At 43.5% G+C, this 14,407-nt stretch overlaps 1 long non-coding RNA gene across 1 annotated transcript in view; it reads left to right on the top strand.

Annotated features, from left to right (window-relative positions):
• LOC109301135 overlaps window positions 1–14,407 on the top strand; it is a 134,579-nt gene that overhangs the window by 81,389 nt on the left and 38,783 nt on the right. Inside the window, exons 3-5 of the long non-coding RNA XR_002098442.1 lie at window positions 2,111–2,182; window positions 2,973–3,046; window positions 4,148–4,439. This is a non-coding gene — a long non-coding RNA (uncharacterized LOC109301135). The remainder of the gene's footprint in view (window positions 1–2,110; window positions 2,183–2,972; window positions 3,047–4,147; window positions 4,440–14,407) is intronic.

Below are 14,407 nucleotides of genomic sequence, written 5' to 3'. Positions count from 1 at the left end.
GGGGGGGGGGGGGTAAAAGGGAAAATCCACATTTTTTTTCCATTTTTCCGTGGGAAACGGAAAACCTAGATCCCTGCTAATAAATGATAAATGCTTAAGCTGATATGCAATCAGTAAACAAACAGCTTGCATTTAAATCATAAGCAGTAGCCTAGGAAAGTAGAACAAGGATTTGTTTATCAAGCCTCTAATATTAGATTATGCCAAGAATGAATAAATGCTTTTTGCAAAAATCTGACACCAGCTAGTAGTAGCAACTGATGTTTTGCCTTTTGAGAACAACTAAGTTGTAGGTAGTCAGCTAGAATCGTATTGCAATAATAATGTGTCTTTGGTAACATGGTGTACATTATAACTGGCCTACTCAGCAAAGTGAAAGAAACAGAATATGGCAAGTAGTATCCCCCAGTAGTGAAAGAAAGAGATAAAAAGTCCTTTCTCCCAGAACTGTAGTTTTCACAAGGTTGCAGACCCCAGCTAAGTGGCACCCTCCAAGTCCACAGGAAATTTGGTTCAGTTCAGTTCCCAAAAACTCAGTGAAACTAAGAAATTTAAATAACACCAATCAGCATATTTATTTACTAACTCACATAAATATTAAGTGTAAACAGAGGGAATTGGGAAAAGACCTCAGCAAATTCAAGACAACTTGCTGCCAGCTTGCACGCCACCTTCCTTCTCCCTCCTACTTCTCCCTCAGTGGGTATAGGTGAAAATCTGTATTCTGATATTGTGGTAGCTAGATAAGCATAGAGACAAGTGCTTATTCTTATGCTTTGGGATGTAATCAATAAAAGGTTGATTTATAAACCTGTCTCCCATCTCTTTTTCTGACTTGGGTGGTGATAACATCTTACCCGCTAAGACGGAATGGAAGATCATTAGGAAATGTGATTGTATTTCAATTTGGTATGCAAAAAGAGTAATTATTAAGGGAATCATAACTATCCTTGAGTTCTGTCTAAGCTTGTGAAGGAATCCTGATCATAAACATGCTTTAGTTTTGTGTTTCAAAAAACCAAACGGTATCAGGTTCTTGGTAACAAATGTGCCTCTTCTGCAGAAGCCTCCCCTCCCCCTCCCCTCCCCTCCCCATCTCTCTGTCTATTAAAACATGAATGTCATTTTACTGGAGATGTTAGATAAGATAGAGCTGCCACATATAGTATATAAGTAGGCGTGATACCGGGCACTTTCCAAGTTTATGATAATTCATCAGAGTGGGACTCAAGATTACCTGAATTCACTACCTGCCTCTGCTACAGAGTTCTTATATGGCTTTGAATGTCCTATTTGCTCCATTCCTCAGTTCCCTTTCTATAAAACGGGGATAAAAATATTTCTCTATCTCATAGAAGTATAGGGAAGAAAATTCTTGAGGGCCCCAGATACAGAATACCTTGATAACCGAGCTAGTATTCTCTAGTTTGCTAACATTTCTTCATATGTTCCTGCCATTTATCCCCATTTTGAAGCTGCCACAGTTAAGATTCTATATGGAAGAAATTATCATCTTAATCAAAAAGAACTTACTTCACATCTTATCACTCCTCATAGATGGCCAGAGAGACTGCTGTTAAGCAAACATGAAGCCTTCCTTGCCTCCTCCCACTGCTAAAAAAAAATCTTAAATTCATGCTGCAAATTGAAATATAACTAGCAATCTTATACTTTTTGACTGAGCAGACTTTTTCAGGAGGAGTTCATAAAAGGCAAGAAAGAAGTTTCCAATGGTCCTTTTCAGTAAATTCCTTTTTAGAACATTTTTCCTTGGCAGCATGATAGTTGTGATTTTAATTTTCAGTCATCTTTGGCTAGGTGTGTCCTCATTATTTTTGATTATGCATTGCCACCTGGTGGTGCATATACAGAACTATTCTTTTCTTCAATATACCATTTATTTTCCTGCCAGTAGGTAAAGGGAGAAAGAAAAATAGAATTGTTGACTGATCTATATGAAAGGCCAGTACAGAATGAGCAACAAATGTTCCTCTGAGTTCCATCTCTTCTCCAATGATATTTTCTGCTAATGAAAACCAGTGCTAGTTGCCCCATGACTTTATAGGCACGATGGTGTCTTTATATCAGTTGTGTTTGAGATTTGTTTCAGGCTTATAAGAGAGAAATGAAAGGGCTGTTCATTCACAGTGCAGTGTTCAAGAAACTCATGTGATCCATTGTGGTAAGCATGATGTGTTAACCCATAACCCACCAGAACGTTTCTTGTGGTTGGCTGGTGGTCTCACCTACTTCTGCAGCATTTGCATCTTATTTTTTAAATTCACTTGTTTCCAACGTCATGTTTGTAGAGAATTTCTCCTGAGTGTGAGCAAATAAAGCTGGAAAATGAAAGGAAGTTAGAGAAAGATGAAAACAGCAAATAAAAAGAGGGGGGGGTTGGAAATGGAGAAACAAGGATGGGCAAAAAGGAGAGGCAAATATGCACAAGTTTAACAATGGCAGGTGAGGAACCAATTGGAGACAGGCCATAGGTACAGACAAAAGTGCAGCTCCAACCTATATCTCAGAACGTTTTCTGCAAAGTGCTCTGAGTTGCATCTTTCCAGACCAAACAGAAGTTCACTGTTGGTTCCAGGGGTGAGGGGAATCTAGCTGTGCTGGGAGCCTGCAGCCAGGTTCCCCTCGCAATAGCCATAGCTCTCTGCCAGTGCTGGCTGTTTTCTGAATGGGAGGGGGGAAAGGCAGCAGAGGGAGCTCATTTTTGGGGCTCCCCAGCCAGTGCTGAAGGGTAAGGGCTGAACTCCACCTGCTCCCTTTCACCCCTCCCATTCTGAAAACCGTGACAGGCTTGGAGCTCCGCAGACACAAGTTACAGAAGACGGTACATTTTGAAACATCTTTATCTAATACCTAAAGCAACGAGGGGTCAGATTTTTCACCCTATCGGCCATTTTAAAGCTGTTTGCAGCCATGCACTTGTGTTGATTGGGGAAAATTGTCACTTCTGTCAGGATTGTGAGGAAAAGAGGAAGAAGTGGACAAGAGAGAAAGAGAAAAACCAGGAGGAAAAATTGTATGGTGGAAGGTAAGTGAAAAATGGAAAGTAAAGTAATTAAAGCTAATTGTAGAAGAAGCCACTTGACACAGTTCTCGCAAATATCTGAAAACATTTATGACAATTAGTTGCAAACCTTACGCTGCGTATAAGCTGTCAATGTGCCTCGCACTGTCGGAGTGCTTGCACACTGCTGTGGTAAATAACGTTGTCAGAAGAGTTTGGTGTTTCCCATAAAGCTAGTTGCTGGTACTCGACTTATGGTGCCCTTGCTGAGTACACTGCAGTAGGAGAGTCAAGAGTGGCATTTCCTGACAAACTAATTTAAGTGGTTATTTTCTGACTGTTGCAATGTAGCAGCAAGTTTGCAGCAGCCTAGCAACAACTCCTAGCCTCTCATGTGGGGGAGAAGAAAGCCTTCAAAACTAAGGGTGTTTAGGTAACTGAACATCCTGTTCCTTCAAGGCATCATGGTAATGACTGGCGGGGAACAGCATTATGTATTGGATGCAATATTTATAATACGTGTGTAGACATGTCTTTCTGGTTCTGCCAGCTTGTCAGCTGCTGCTTATTCAGTCCTCCCAATAAATGAGCACACCAGCATTAAATTGTGTTTTCCCCTTACAAAGAAAATTCTGCTTTTAAAGTGGAAATGTTAATGCACACAACTCTCTCAACCTTATTCTTTTGCTTTATTGTTGAGTATTTGTCCAATGCCAGCTGATGCCTTTCTCTATGAACTGTTTTGATGTCAGGGATATGAGTGGTTTGTCAGGGAAGGATTTTGGCCCACTGTTGCTAGAAGACTGCTGGAGATTTATTAAAAGTGAAAGCATGAGACATTGGAAGAATAATAATGGTTGAAACAAAGAGCCCTCTTTTAAATGATGAGAATGGCCTTTCATTTATTTGGCCTGTAAGAATTATGGAAACTAACATTTGGTATTTCTATAAATACTGAAATAAAGCACTGAAATGTCACATCCTTCTCTAAAAAGTCTTCCTCATTACCATACTGAATAATCAACGGACCAATTTTACTCCTGAAGGTCAAAGAATTGGCAAAGTCAAAGAATAAATTTGTATGGATCTGATATCTCTCAGTTTCCATTCCTGTCTTCTTTACAGGACTGCTCACATTTGTCAGTCCACTTATTTCTGTGACCAGCTGTTTTCTTCCATGATAGCTATTAAACCTGGTGTACCAAATCACCTGATGGATGATATGAGCATTACTTGAGTAGCTTTGAAAATAAACAAGTATCAATCATAGATCAAGAAATGTCCAGTCAAATTTGAAAACACACTTCCACTAAGACGCTTTCTCAGATTCCTGCTATATGAGTTATGAATACACTGCACAGACAATCAATTTTTGTTAGGATTTCAGAATCTAAGAAGGACCTCTGAATTTTACGAAGTGAGCGTACTTTACTGCGTGTACTTTCCATTTTCAACTGTCTCTTCTGTTGTAGCAGCAGATGAACCAGTGTTGATTACAAAATGTGGTACATTGACATAAGAAAATGTAAAACACTTTCAAAAGTGCCATGAAGTCTTGGAATCCTGTATCCCATTTTTGAAGAATCAGATTTGAAAGTAGGATTTAGGCCTTTAAGTCACTGAGGCATTTTTTAATTTTCTACGTATCACTTTTTGGGCTTGTTTCCCAAAGCATGGAGTTCTTTTTTGAAACCAGTGCTACAGGGCTGAACAGTTTAATACAGGATTGTTTTTGTCTTTGTGAGTGATAGGATACAGTCTCAAACATGGAACCTTAAGGCTCAGGGAAGCAAGCACCAGTGCAGTCCTTCACCAGGGTCCACACTGAGAAGGGCTGCCATCTCTGGCCCCTGATTAGCTAGGACTCCCAGCAGTGGCTTTGGTTCCCCACCCCCCATAAGGCTCCTGCCTCTATAAAGCATGCACAGGAAACAGGAAGCTGTGAGAACAAGAAGGTTCTTGTTGCTTCTGTACAGCTCTGCTACCTCCTCTGTTCCTGTCTCCAGATCTCTGGCTTGACATACTGCTGCTAATCTGGCCTGAACTGTGACTGGGCTTAGACTCAGGTGGCAAAGATGACATTACTCACATACTTGAAGTTATGTCTGTGCTACCTTGCTGAATCAGGAACAGAGAATAAGGACAAGAGTCAAAGCTAATTAAGTTAATGAAAAAGGCTTACATTGCCTTCAGTGGGATTTGGATTGCAGATTAAGCTTTCAGTGCCCACCGTTATGATAGAAAGAGACTCCAGCTACCTTTTATTTGGAGTTATACAGGGCAAGATTCTTGAAATGAATCCAGGAAACATCCTGTCTCTTGTTTATATGATTTATTCTGATTGTGGATGGTCCTACAATCTTGTAATCTCTGTACTTTACTGTAGATTCACCTGCTCATAACTGTCTGGATAATGCCTAGCATATTTTCACTGCCTACCTAACATAAACCATGATAATAACAATAACCATTTTATTTTACATTATCTAATAGCTTGTGTAGAAGTATTATAGATTTTTTCTTACTTTTTTGCTGGATATTCTCCATTATAGTCTTGGAATCATCTGTCTCCTCTTTTTACTTCTCTTTCATCTTCATCAAATTTTACATATTTTTCTGTGATTATTCTTACATGTGGAAGTGGTCCGTTTGGGCTGTGGAATACTGTAACTATTTTCTGTTGACACTTGGGTTATGTAGAAACATTTGGATATGTTAGGGGGAAGATAGATTGAGTTAAAAATGGTCACCCAATCTAAGGAAAGTTGGGATGGGGGCTAGTGGGGGAGCTTGGGGGAATTGGGGAGGTAATCAGGGTCCACAGGAGGTTGGGGGATCAGGGGGCAAGTGGAATCTGGGGGGGGTGGGAACTGATGGAGTCCAGGAAGATTTGGTAGGATTGGGGGCGGGCAGAGTCTGTGTGGGGCTTGGTGATATCTGAGGGAGGAGGGTTGGCAGGATCAGAGAGGCTCTCTGATCCAGACAAATCTGTTGCCCCCCCCCAGTCCTGCCAAATTGCTCCTACCAGTGTTCACTGGTCCTGGAAGCCTGATTGAAGTAAGTCAAGTTAAGGGAAGGGGCAAATAGATCAGGGGTCCTAATTGGTCTCTGGGGGAGGGTTTGGCAGGATGGGGGGGCTCTTTCTGCAACTAGAACCAGCAGCTATGTTTAGCACCTGATGCTTTGGGCAAACCAACTCTCCCCCTCTTTCCCAGCCCCCAATCCTGTTTATCCCTCCTCCCTACCCTGACTCACTTCCTTGGCTTCTAGCACCAGTGAATGCTGGTAAAAAACTGGTACTGGCAGTGGATTGCAGGATGGTTGGGTTTGGTTCAGAGAGGGCTGGCTGGCCTATTGGGTGGGGGAAGGGGGAGTAGCCCGTTTGGGACAAGGTGCCAGGGAGCTAAAAGCTGCCTGAGAAGTAGGAAAAGTACATGCCTGGGGCTGGGGGCAGCAGCTGGGCTCTCCTAGCCCTCGGCCTGCGGTGGGAACTGTACAGAAGTTCAGATGAGTCTCACTGGACCCAATCTAAGTTAGACTACCTCCAAGGTACAGTTAACTTAGATCAGGTTGACCATATTTTAGATCAATCTAACCTTCCTAAACTTCAGTTCAGTTCTCACTTAGATCTACCTAACTAGGGATCTAAGTGTAAGGTCCACACCTGGGCAAACGAAGTTACATCAGGTGGTCATTTTTAATGCGATCTAACCTTCCCAAACATCTGCATACCCTTGAGATAACCCAGCATGGTTACTTATGTTGAACTATATTATTTCTAAGATTTTCTGGTCTAATCCTCAATGCTTTTCTTTAAACTTGGGTTTTTAGTGAGGTCTGTAAAACCTTTAGAATTAACAAATGATTTAAGAAGTTTTGCAATTAATCAGTGGTTCAGTATTTTATGTCAGCTAGAGAACTAGGTTAGCTAATGAGGTTTTTCCTACAGGATGCAGGAAAAATATTGTCTCTTTCTCAGTTCATAATATCTTTACCTTTTTTTGGAAACTCTAGTAGAATTTGTTAGATTTAGCAACTGGTCTTCAGGGTACCAATGGGCCAATAGAGAAAAAAAAAAATCTTTCAACCTGTGATCTCTAACCAGAGCTTTCACTAAGGCCTTTTAGCAGCCTGTACAGTTTTGACAATGAAACCATTAGTTTCTAGTATAGTAGCACAACTAATGTGTAGTTATACACTGAAAGATGACTGGTTACCTAACAATTCTACTTTGTTCAGTTCCCTAATATTGTTCATATCTGTTTCAGTACGTTCACTGTAAGTGACCTCCTGAGAGGTTTCAAATATTATTAGTTACATCTTTGAGACAGCCTTAATGGAGAACAAAATAAATACCCTCTTGCTTAAAAAGGAAAAAATCCAAACAAGTTCAGAATCTGAAGTGGAATCCAAATCAAAATTTCACAACTGGGGCCAACTCTATAATTGGCCTACCCTTAACCTGAAATTGCAAGACCCCTAGATTTATGCGAAATCAATTTTTTAATTGAAATTTTGCAAAGTATCTCAATCTATATTCCATGATACATTTTCACAGGTTGTAGGTAAAGATATTTGTTTTTCTTTCCTTCAACTTGTCCTGCAATCTGAAAGTTGACTTTTACTACTTCTGGTTTTGGTATTGCCATGTCTGCAGTGGAACATGGAGATCTTGGATTGATCTTCTCAATCATCTATGGAGTCGCATGAAACTTCCCTATTTACTGGCAGACTGTCACACTTATATTAAGGGACTGACGCTGCCAGTTCTGATATCAGGGATAATAGTGATACTGCAATTTGTATGACATTGAGCTTCTCCATGACAGCAGAAGAAATACGTAATAAGCCCTTATTTTGCCTCTTAACTTGGCAGATACAGCTTAGCACTTAAACAGGGAGCAGAGCTGTTAAGAGTGCCATGTTTTTTCATGTTCCTTCTTAAAGTCTGACCTCTCCACAGACCTTTGACATTTTTCTCCTTACAATTTGTAAACCCTAGTCTGTTCTTTATAACTTCTGGTACCCTACCATTGCTAGTGTGGATGTCACATGCTGATCACCATGTAACTTCTGGTGTATGTCTACGCTGCATCACTAGCTTATCCTGGAAAGGTTTTTCTCAAGTATGTTCTGCCACCTACTCTCACTCACATACACCAAACCTATAAATATGGTACTGAAGTTACTCCAGGGACACATTAAGCCCCCTGTCTCTGGGACACAACTTGAATGCCATTTAGATATATTCTTTGTATCTAGGAATAATACAATGCTATTTGAAGATACCCTTAGTTATGGTTTATAATCAAATCTCTCATTGTTAATTCTGGGAATAGTTTTGTTCATAAACATTTTCAGGTGATATCTCAGTGCTAATTTCAGTGCTGCTGATGCTGCTACATGTCTTTTAAGGATGTTTCCACTTCTCTGGATTCTTGCACTCCTGCCACAATGTGCTTGTGCCTGGCAAACCTGCCTGTCATCATCCACATTGCATTATGCGTGCTGTACTATACTTGCTGTTTCTTCCGATACATTGCTGGTTCCAGGATTTGAAGGGGAGTTTTCAGGAGCCCTAACAGGCAGCCCTACCTGGGCTGATTGGACCCTTGTTGGCCACACCTGCTTGGGGCTCTGACTGGCAGCCCTACCCCAGCTAAGAATCCAGGGGGCTTTTGATCGACTACTGGGGAGAACAGGCTCTCCATGTAATCCCCACTTGTGGCAGAAGGCTGCAGGCAGCCAACAATTCTTCTGAGAGTCTGATCTGGTAAGCTTCCCTGATCCTGTACTTGTTCTCAGACTCCTGATCCTGCTCAGCTCTGTTTCAAAAAGCCAAAGTCCAGGCTTTTCCCCTTGGAGCTGGTAACTTGGTCTCTGACTCTTTGTTCACCCTGACTCTGGCTTTGACTCCTGGCTTGCTGTGACTTTGGCACCAGCTTCTGACTTCTAGATCTGGTCTTGGCCTTTGACTTGGGCTCTATCCCTTTGGATCTAGTAACGCAATCCCTGACTCAGTCTGTGGTTTGGCTCCTACCCAACACCTGTGGCCTAACCAATAGGCAAGATCACCTAAGACCCAGTCTTTACAGAGAAGCCAAGTTTCCCAACACCACATATGACCACCTATACACATATCCAATGTGTGCTCCAGTGTGTTCTCATTAGAACACATTGGAGCAGACTTGATTAATCAAATTAGAATGTTCCAGAAGCCTTGGCATCGCGCGTATTCAGTGTCCCCACGTTTCAAAATGGCCACCTTGAAAGAGCCGTCAAATGAGTTCTAGTTAAAGTGCCCCTGCCACCATTTTGAAGTGCAGGACATTGAATACAGAAGATGCTGTGGACATTTTAATTACAGCAGCTCCAGAGAGCTGCTCTAATTAAAACACTCCCTCCCTCACCCTGGAGCACATATAAAGATGCCCAAAGAGAGTGGATCCCTTCTAGGAATTATCTAGTGATACCTTGTGATATACTTTGTCTTTCTTTGACAGAACTTGGGGTGGAAATTATTTTAACTTGCCACTTCATGAAGCTTTTCTGGCTCTACGTGCTTCTTGCTTCTGTTCCTCTATGGCAGTAGTCTAGGCCATGTTTCCATTGTGTAACCTGTAGGGCTGTGCGAAGCTTCGGGTGGAGATTTGATTTGGAGGAGATTCGGCCTGATTCGGTGGCTGAATCTCCAAATCTGAATCAAATCAAGGGACCAATAAAAAGGTCCAAATTGATTCAAAGCTCTCCAAATCTTGGGAAAAGATTTGGAGAGCTTCGATGATTTGGGCAGTCCCCGCCCGCTGCAGCAGGGAGCTGGAGTCAGACTTGGAGCTGGTAAGTAATGGGCGGGGACAGGGGACCATGGGGGGACAGCTGCCAGGCCCCATCCCCTGCCTGCTCCTCCAGCCCTCCTGGACCTCTGCCCACCTTGTGCCGCTGGTACTTGTCCCCAGGGAATGCCCATGCCATGCACCCTCTGGTGCATGGCAGGTTATCTTAGGTGGAGTAGGAGAGACAGGGGCCAGCAACTGTGCTGACCCCAACAGCCTTATCTGGGGTCTTGGAGCCTGGGGAAGCTGCCACCAAGGCACACCTGCAGCTTGGAGCCTGACTAGCAGCCAGAGCATGATTTTGGGTGACATGGGCTGCAGCCATGTGTGACACCCCCCTTTTTTCAAGTGGATATTTTTACCCCAGGATCTCCCAGGGCCAAAAAACCTCCCTGTGCTGCAAGGTAGCAGTGCGGGAAATGCCTGAATCTGCTGTGTGTGGTGCTGCAGATGGGTGGGTCAGGTTATAAAACTAGGACCCTGGCTGAGACCCTAAGAAGAGGGCAGCTTAACTGGCCAAGGAGAGAGGACTTCAGACTGCAGAGAGCTGCAAGGTAAAGCCCCTACATCACCAGGCTGCAGGCCTAAACATTTTAGCCTTCTGTTGTAGATTGTTACCATAGTGTGACGTTGACCCAGAGATGGTGGGGAGGAGCAGGGAGAAGCATTTGTTTGGGAGTGCATGGATGCATTTTTCATTGTGCTGAAGTTAGAATTGGAGGACCAGGTTGTGGCTGTAGGGGAGGAAGGGAAATGTGTGACTGAGAAAGCTACCAGGTGCACCCCAGGTCCTACACCCTTTAAAGGGGGCAGGCAGCATAAATGGGTTAAGGCCAGAGGGCCAAGGCCAAGTTCAAGCCACAAGAAGCTTGGGGGCTGCAAGCAGTGCCTAGGGGTGAGCACTGCTATCAGCTCAACATCTGTAGCATGTGGCAGGAAAGACAGAGGGCACAAGCCAAGAGCCTGCAAAGGGCAAAACTGGGGCCGAGGGGCCCAGAGCTTGTAAAGGGCAAGGCTGAAGCAGGAGCCTTTAGTCCTGGGACAGTGGGCCTCTAGCAGAGAAGCCCAGCCAGAGTAAAATGGGCTAAGGCCAGGGGACCGTAGTCCAGACAAGGATTTAAGACCTGAAGTGAACCCCCCTTGACCTCTAGGAGCAGCCTTCCAATCCAATTAAAACATCAAGGTTTAACAAATGAAACAACAGGGTGGGCCCCTGAGAGGCCAGAGGGGGTGAGTAAGGTGGGAACCAGGTGGCTTGGCCACTCCAGGGCCTGACTTGCTACACAGTCACTCCCCAGTCTCCATTTGTGCCTGCAGTTCTCTTCTACGTGTAGAACTTTGCACTTGTCCTTGATGAAGTGCACTTTCACTTTCAAGACTTTTGGATGCAACCATGGCAAAATACAATCAGAAAGTGCACCCATCGATCTTGGTGGAAGCTCACTGGGGGCCAGAGAAAATCAGGATACCTTATGTGCTTATAGCCTGGCCATACAGGACATATATAGACCATAGCCGTGATGCCTCTTATCTGGGAGAGGCCTGAGAACATGCTACCCACATGTTCCCACACTCTAAACCTAGGAATGTGAGGGTGAAATAACATTGCAGGTGTCAGAAGAAAACTCCTTCGAGCTGGGGGAGGCACTGTGGAAAAAACTGCCAAGGTGCATGCTTGAAAATGTAGCTATGGCAATGGCTATTGGTATTATGGACATTTGGAGGCAGGAGTCATCTTAACCATGGGTGACTGGTACAACCTTAGTTGGGGTGGGCGCACATGCCCCCCCAGACCAGTCAGTGACTGGGGGATGATGCCCATCACGCCTACCAGGGGAAGGCGGGGTCCCCCATGGCCGATTGTGCCGGCTGGGAAGTGGCAGTGGCGGTCTTGGAAGTAGTCATGGCACTCCCACTCCCCGGCCAGTGCTCGGGGGGGGGCACTGGCACTCCCACCTGCCCATCACCTGAGCAGGGAGTGCAACATGTAAGGGGGTGCACGTGCACCCCCATGCACCCTCTACGTGTTGCCATGGATCTTAACAGTGATTAAGATGCTAGGTGAAATGGAGCTAAGTTTTGAATGTAATAGAAAAAGCGAAGCCAATGGACAGGGGTTGATGACCTAAATGAAAAAACAGGTTAGGGAAATGATCTTTCCTGCCACTTTCTAAATGGATGCAAATAGGGCAAGATCACATGCAAAACCAGAGTAAAGGATATTGTAGTAGTCTAGATATTGAAGTAGTTTGGAGCTTTATAAGAAAAGTCGTATCTTCAAGTCCACTTTTAGCAGATTTGTGACACTACTTAACACATAGTGTAACACTGTGTATATACTTTTAATATAAACTAGAGCATTTACATGCACTAAACTCCTGGATAAACTAAGACTCTTGGTTATTCAAATACTGCATGTCCCTTTAGATATGACTGCCACATGTAAGTCTTTAGGGCAGTGATTCTGAACCAGGGTGCCACCCTAAGGTGCCTTGAGATCCTTTCAAAGGTGTTGTGGGGTGCCACACAACAGCTACAGAGATAATTAGTTTATTCCAGCCTAAGAGCCCTGAATGTATAGATGCCAAGATGCTTACTCCAGAGCTAATTAGTTTACTCCACAGTAAATGTTTTGTGTAGATGTGCCCAATATGTAAGCAATAGCGTAGTGTGGAGGTCAGTCTCAGGCCAAGGACAGTGGTTTGCAGTGAAGGAACTCTTCTCATATCCTGCCTTCACCTACTAATATCCCCTGGTGGACAATGTTTCCTTGTGACCTGACCTGAGTGGGTTTTATAGGAAAGATTCAGAGGATGTCAAAGTGAGGCCTCCACCAGAGGGCAGAATAGGCCTAGTACACCCTATCATTCCCAGGCACAGTTCAAGTGGTTCCTTGATTTGCTGTCAATATTTTGTACAATTCTACTTTAGAAAGCCTAGAATACTTATTGATGTCCAGATTCTTCCAAGGTTTAGAGGGTCACTCAAACTTATTTCAGTTTTTGGTTTGAATGTTTATATAAGGTCATTTCTACGCAGGGATCTCTGAAAAGTTAAGGCAAATCAAAGATGTAAACTTAATGCACATAAGTGTGTTTAAACTCCATGCAGATCCTTTTATTGAGAAGTAAAATGACCTTAGTTTAGTTACAATGAACTTTATTTATGCACGTTGGCTTTCACCATTAGGTGATTCACCTTAAGATTCCTGAGTGTTGTATATAGATAACCTAACCTCTAAATGTTGTCTATCAGACCTCTAGGTCTTCCAGAAAACTTACCTATATGTAGTCCTTCTCTCCTTCTACTATTAATACAACAAAACAAGACAAGCCTTAAATTATTGCCCATTTCTTGCTGTATCACACAATGGGAAGATATTTGGTAAGAAAGATCTTGCATTGATGGAGGTCATATAATTACCTGGATAGATGGAAATGAGATGTGTGTGTCTTCCTACCGGAGAAACAAAACTTCAGTGAGGAATGCATTGTGTCTAGCCTTTTGGGTGGCCCATGCTATTACTGTCCCATGTTTTAAGTGTTTTTGGATGGATTTCCTTTCAAGTGGTATAAGGAATTATCTGGTATCACTCAGGAAAGTCCCAGAAAAAAGAAACTCCATTGCGGTAGTCTCCCTCTGCCCTTATCTTGGGATTTCTACAGGTTTACCAGCAGTATTTTTGGCATAGAAGAAAGGGAGTTTAGTATTAACTCAACTGCTTGTGAGGAAATAGAGCAAGCTGAACCTGGGGAAATAAAGAGTTTTTGACTAGTTGTTAATTATACGCTAAATTAAAGTGTATGCAGTAATGGTATGACATGAGAACTGGTCTTTTAGCACAGTCACCTCTCTTCCCATACTCTTTGTACCTTTTCTTCCACCACTGCTAGGTGGCAGTAAAACAACTTAGATAAGTGGCTCTCAACCTTTTCAGACTCAGAGCACCTCTCTACAACTTTTTTAATTTGGCAGTACCCCCGGGTAAGAAGCACTGTTGCCCTGCCTCGGCTTACCTCGCTGGTTCTCAACTGGTGTGGTGCTGCTGTGGCCAAGTAAAACGGCCCCATGTGCCTTCTGCACAGCCAGACTAGGAAGGGCTGCAGCGTGAGTGCATGCTCATTCTGTATTAGGATTGTCTGATAAACCAGAAGCACTCAGGAGTGCCTATTTTTGCCACAGCCTTTCCTGGTCAGACCCTGCACATCATCTCCTGAAAAAAGGGACACATGGAGTGGGTGGGACTGTCCCATCTGCCTCTATTTTTGGGAGGAGCATTGGGGGTGGGGGGAGGATGGACTAGGAAGGGCTGTGGCACAAATGGACCCTCCTGCCTGCTTCAGGTTTGTCAGATAACCCCAGTGAGAACCAGGACCCCTGTTCTTGCATACTTTTAACTCAGCCCTTCCCAGTCTGGCTGTGCATAAAATATAGAAGGCACTTTTACCTGGCCACAGTAGTGGTGCCTGCACTGTTGGACCCCTAAAGGAGTCTCACAGAACCCCGGTTGAGAACCTCTAACATAAATTATTACCTTGGGCTCAAGAGACAT

The sequence above is a fragment of the Gavialis gangeticus genome, unplaced genomic scaffold (assembly GCF_001723915.1).
Source record: "Gavialis gangeticus isolate Ggan-Ray unplaced genomic scaffold, GavGan_comp1, whole genome shotgun sequence".
Taxonomy (NCBI): domain Eukaryota; kingdom Metazoa; phylum Chordata; order Crocodylia; family Gavialidae; genus Gavialis; species Gavialis gangeticus.
This window is presented reverse-complemented; position numbering and strand designations above follow the sequence as displayed.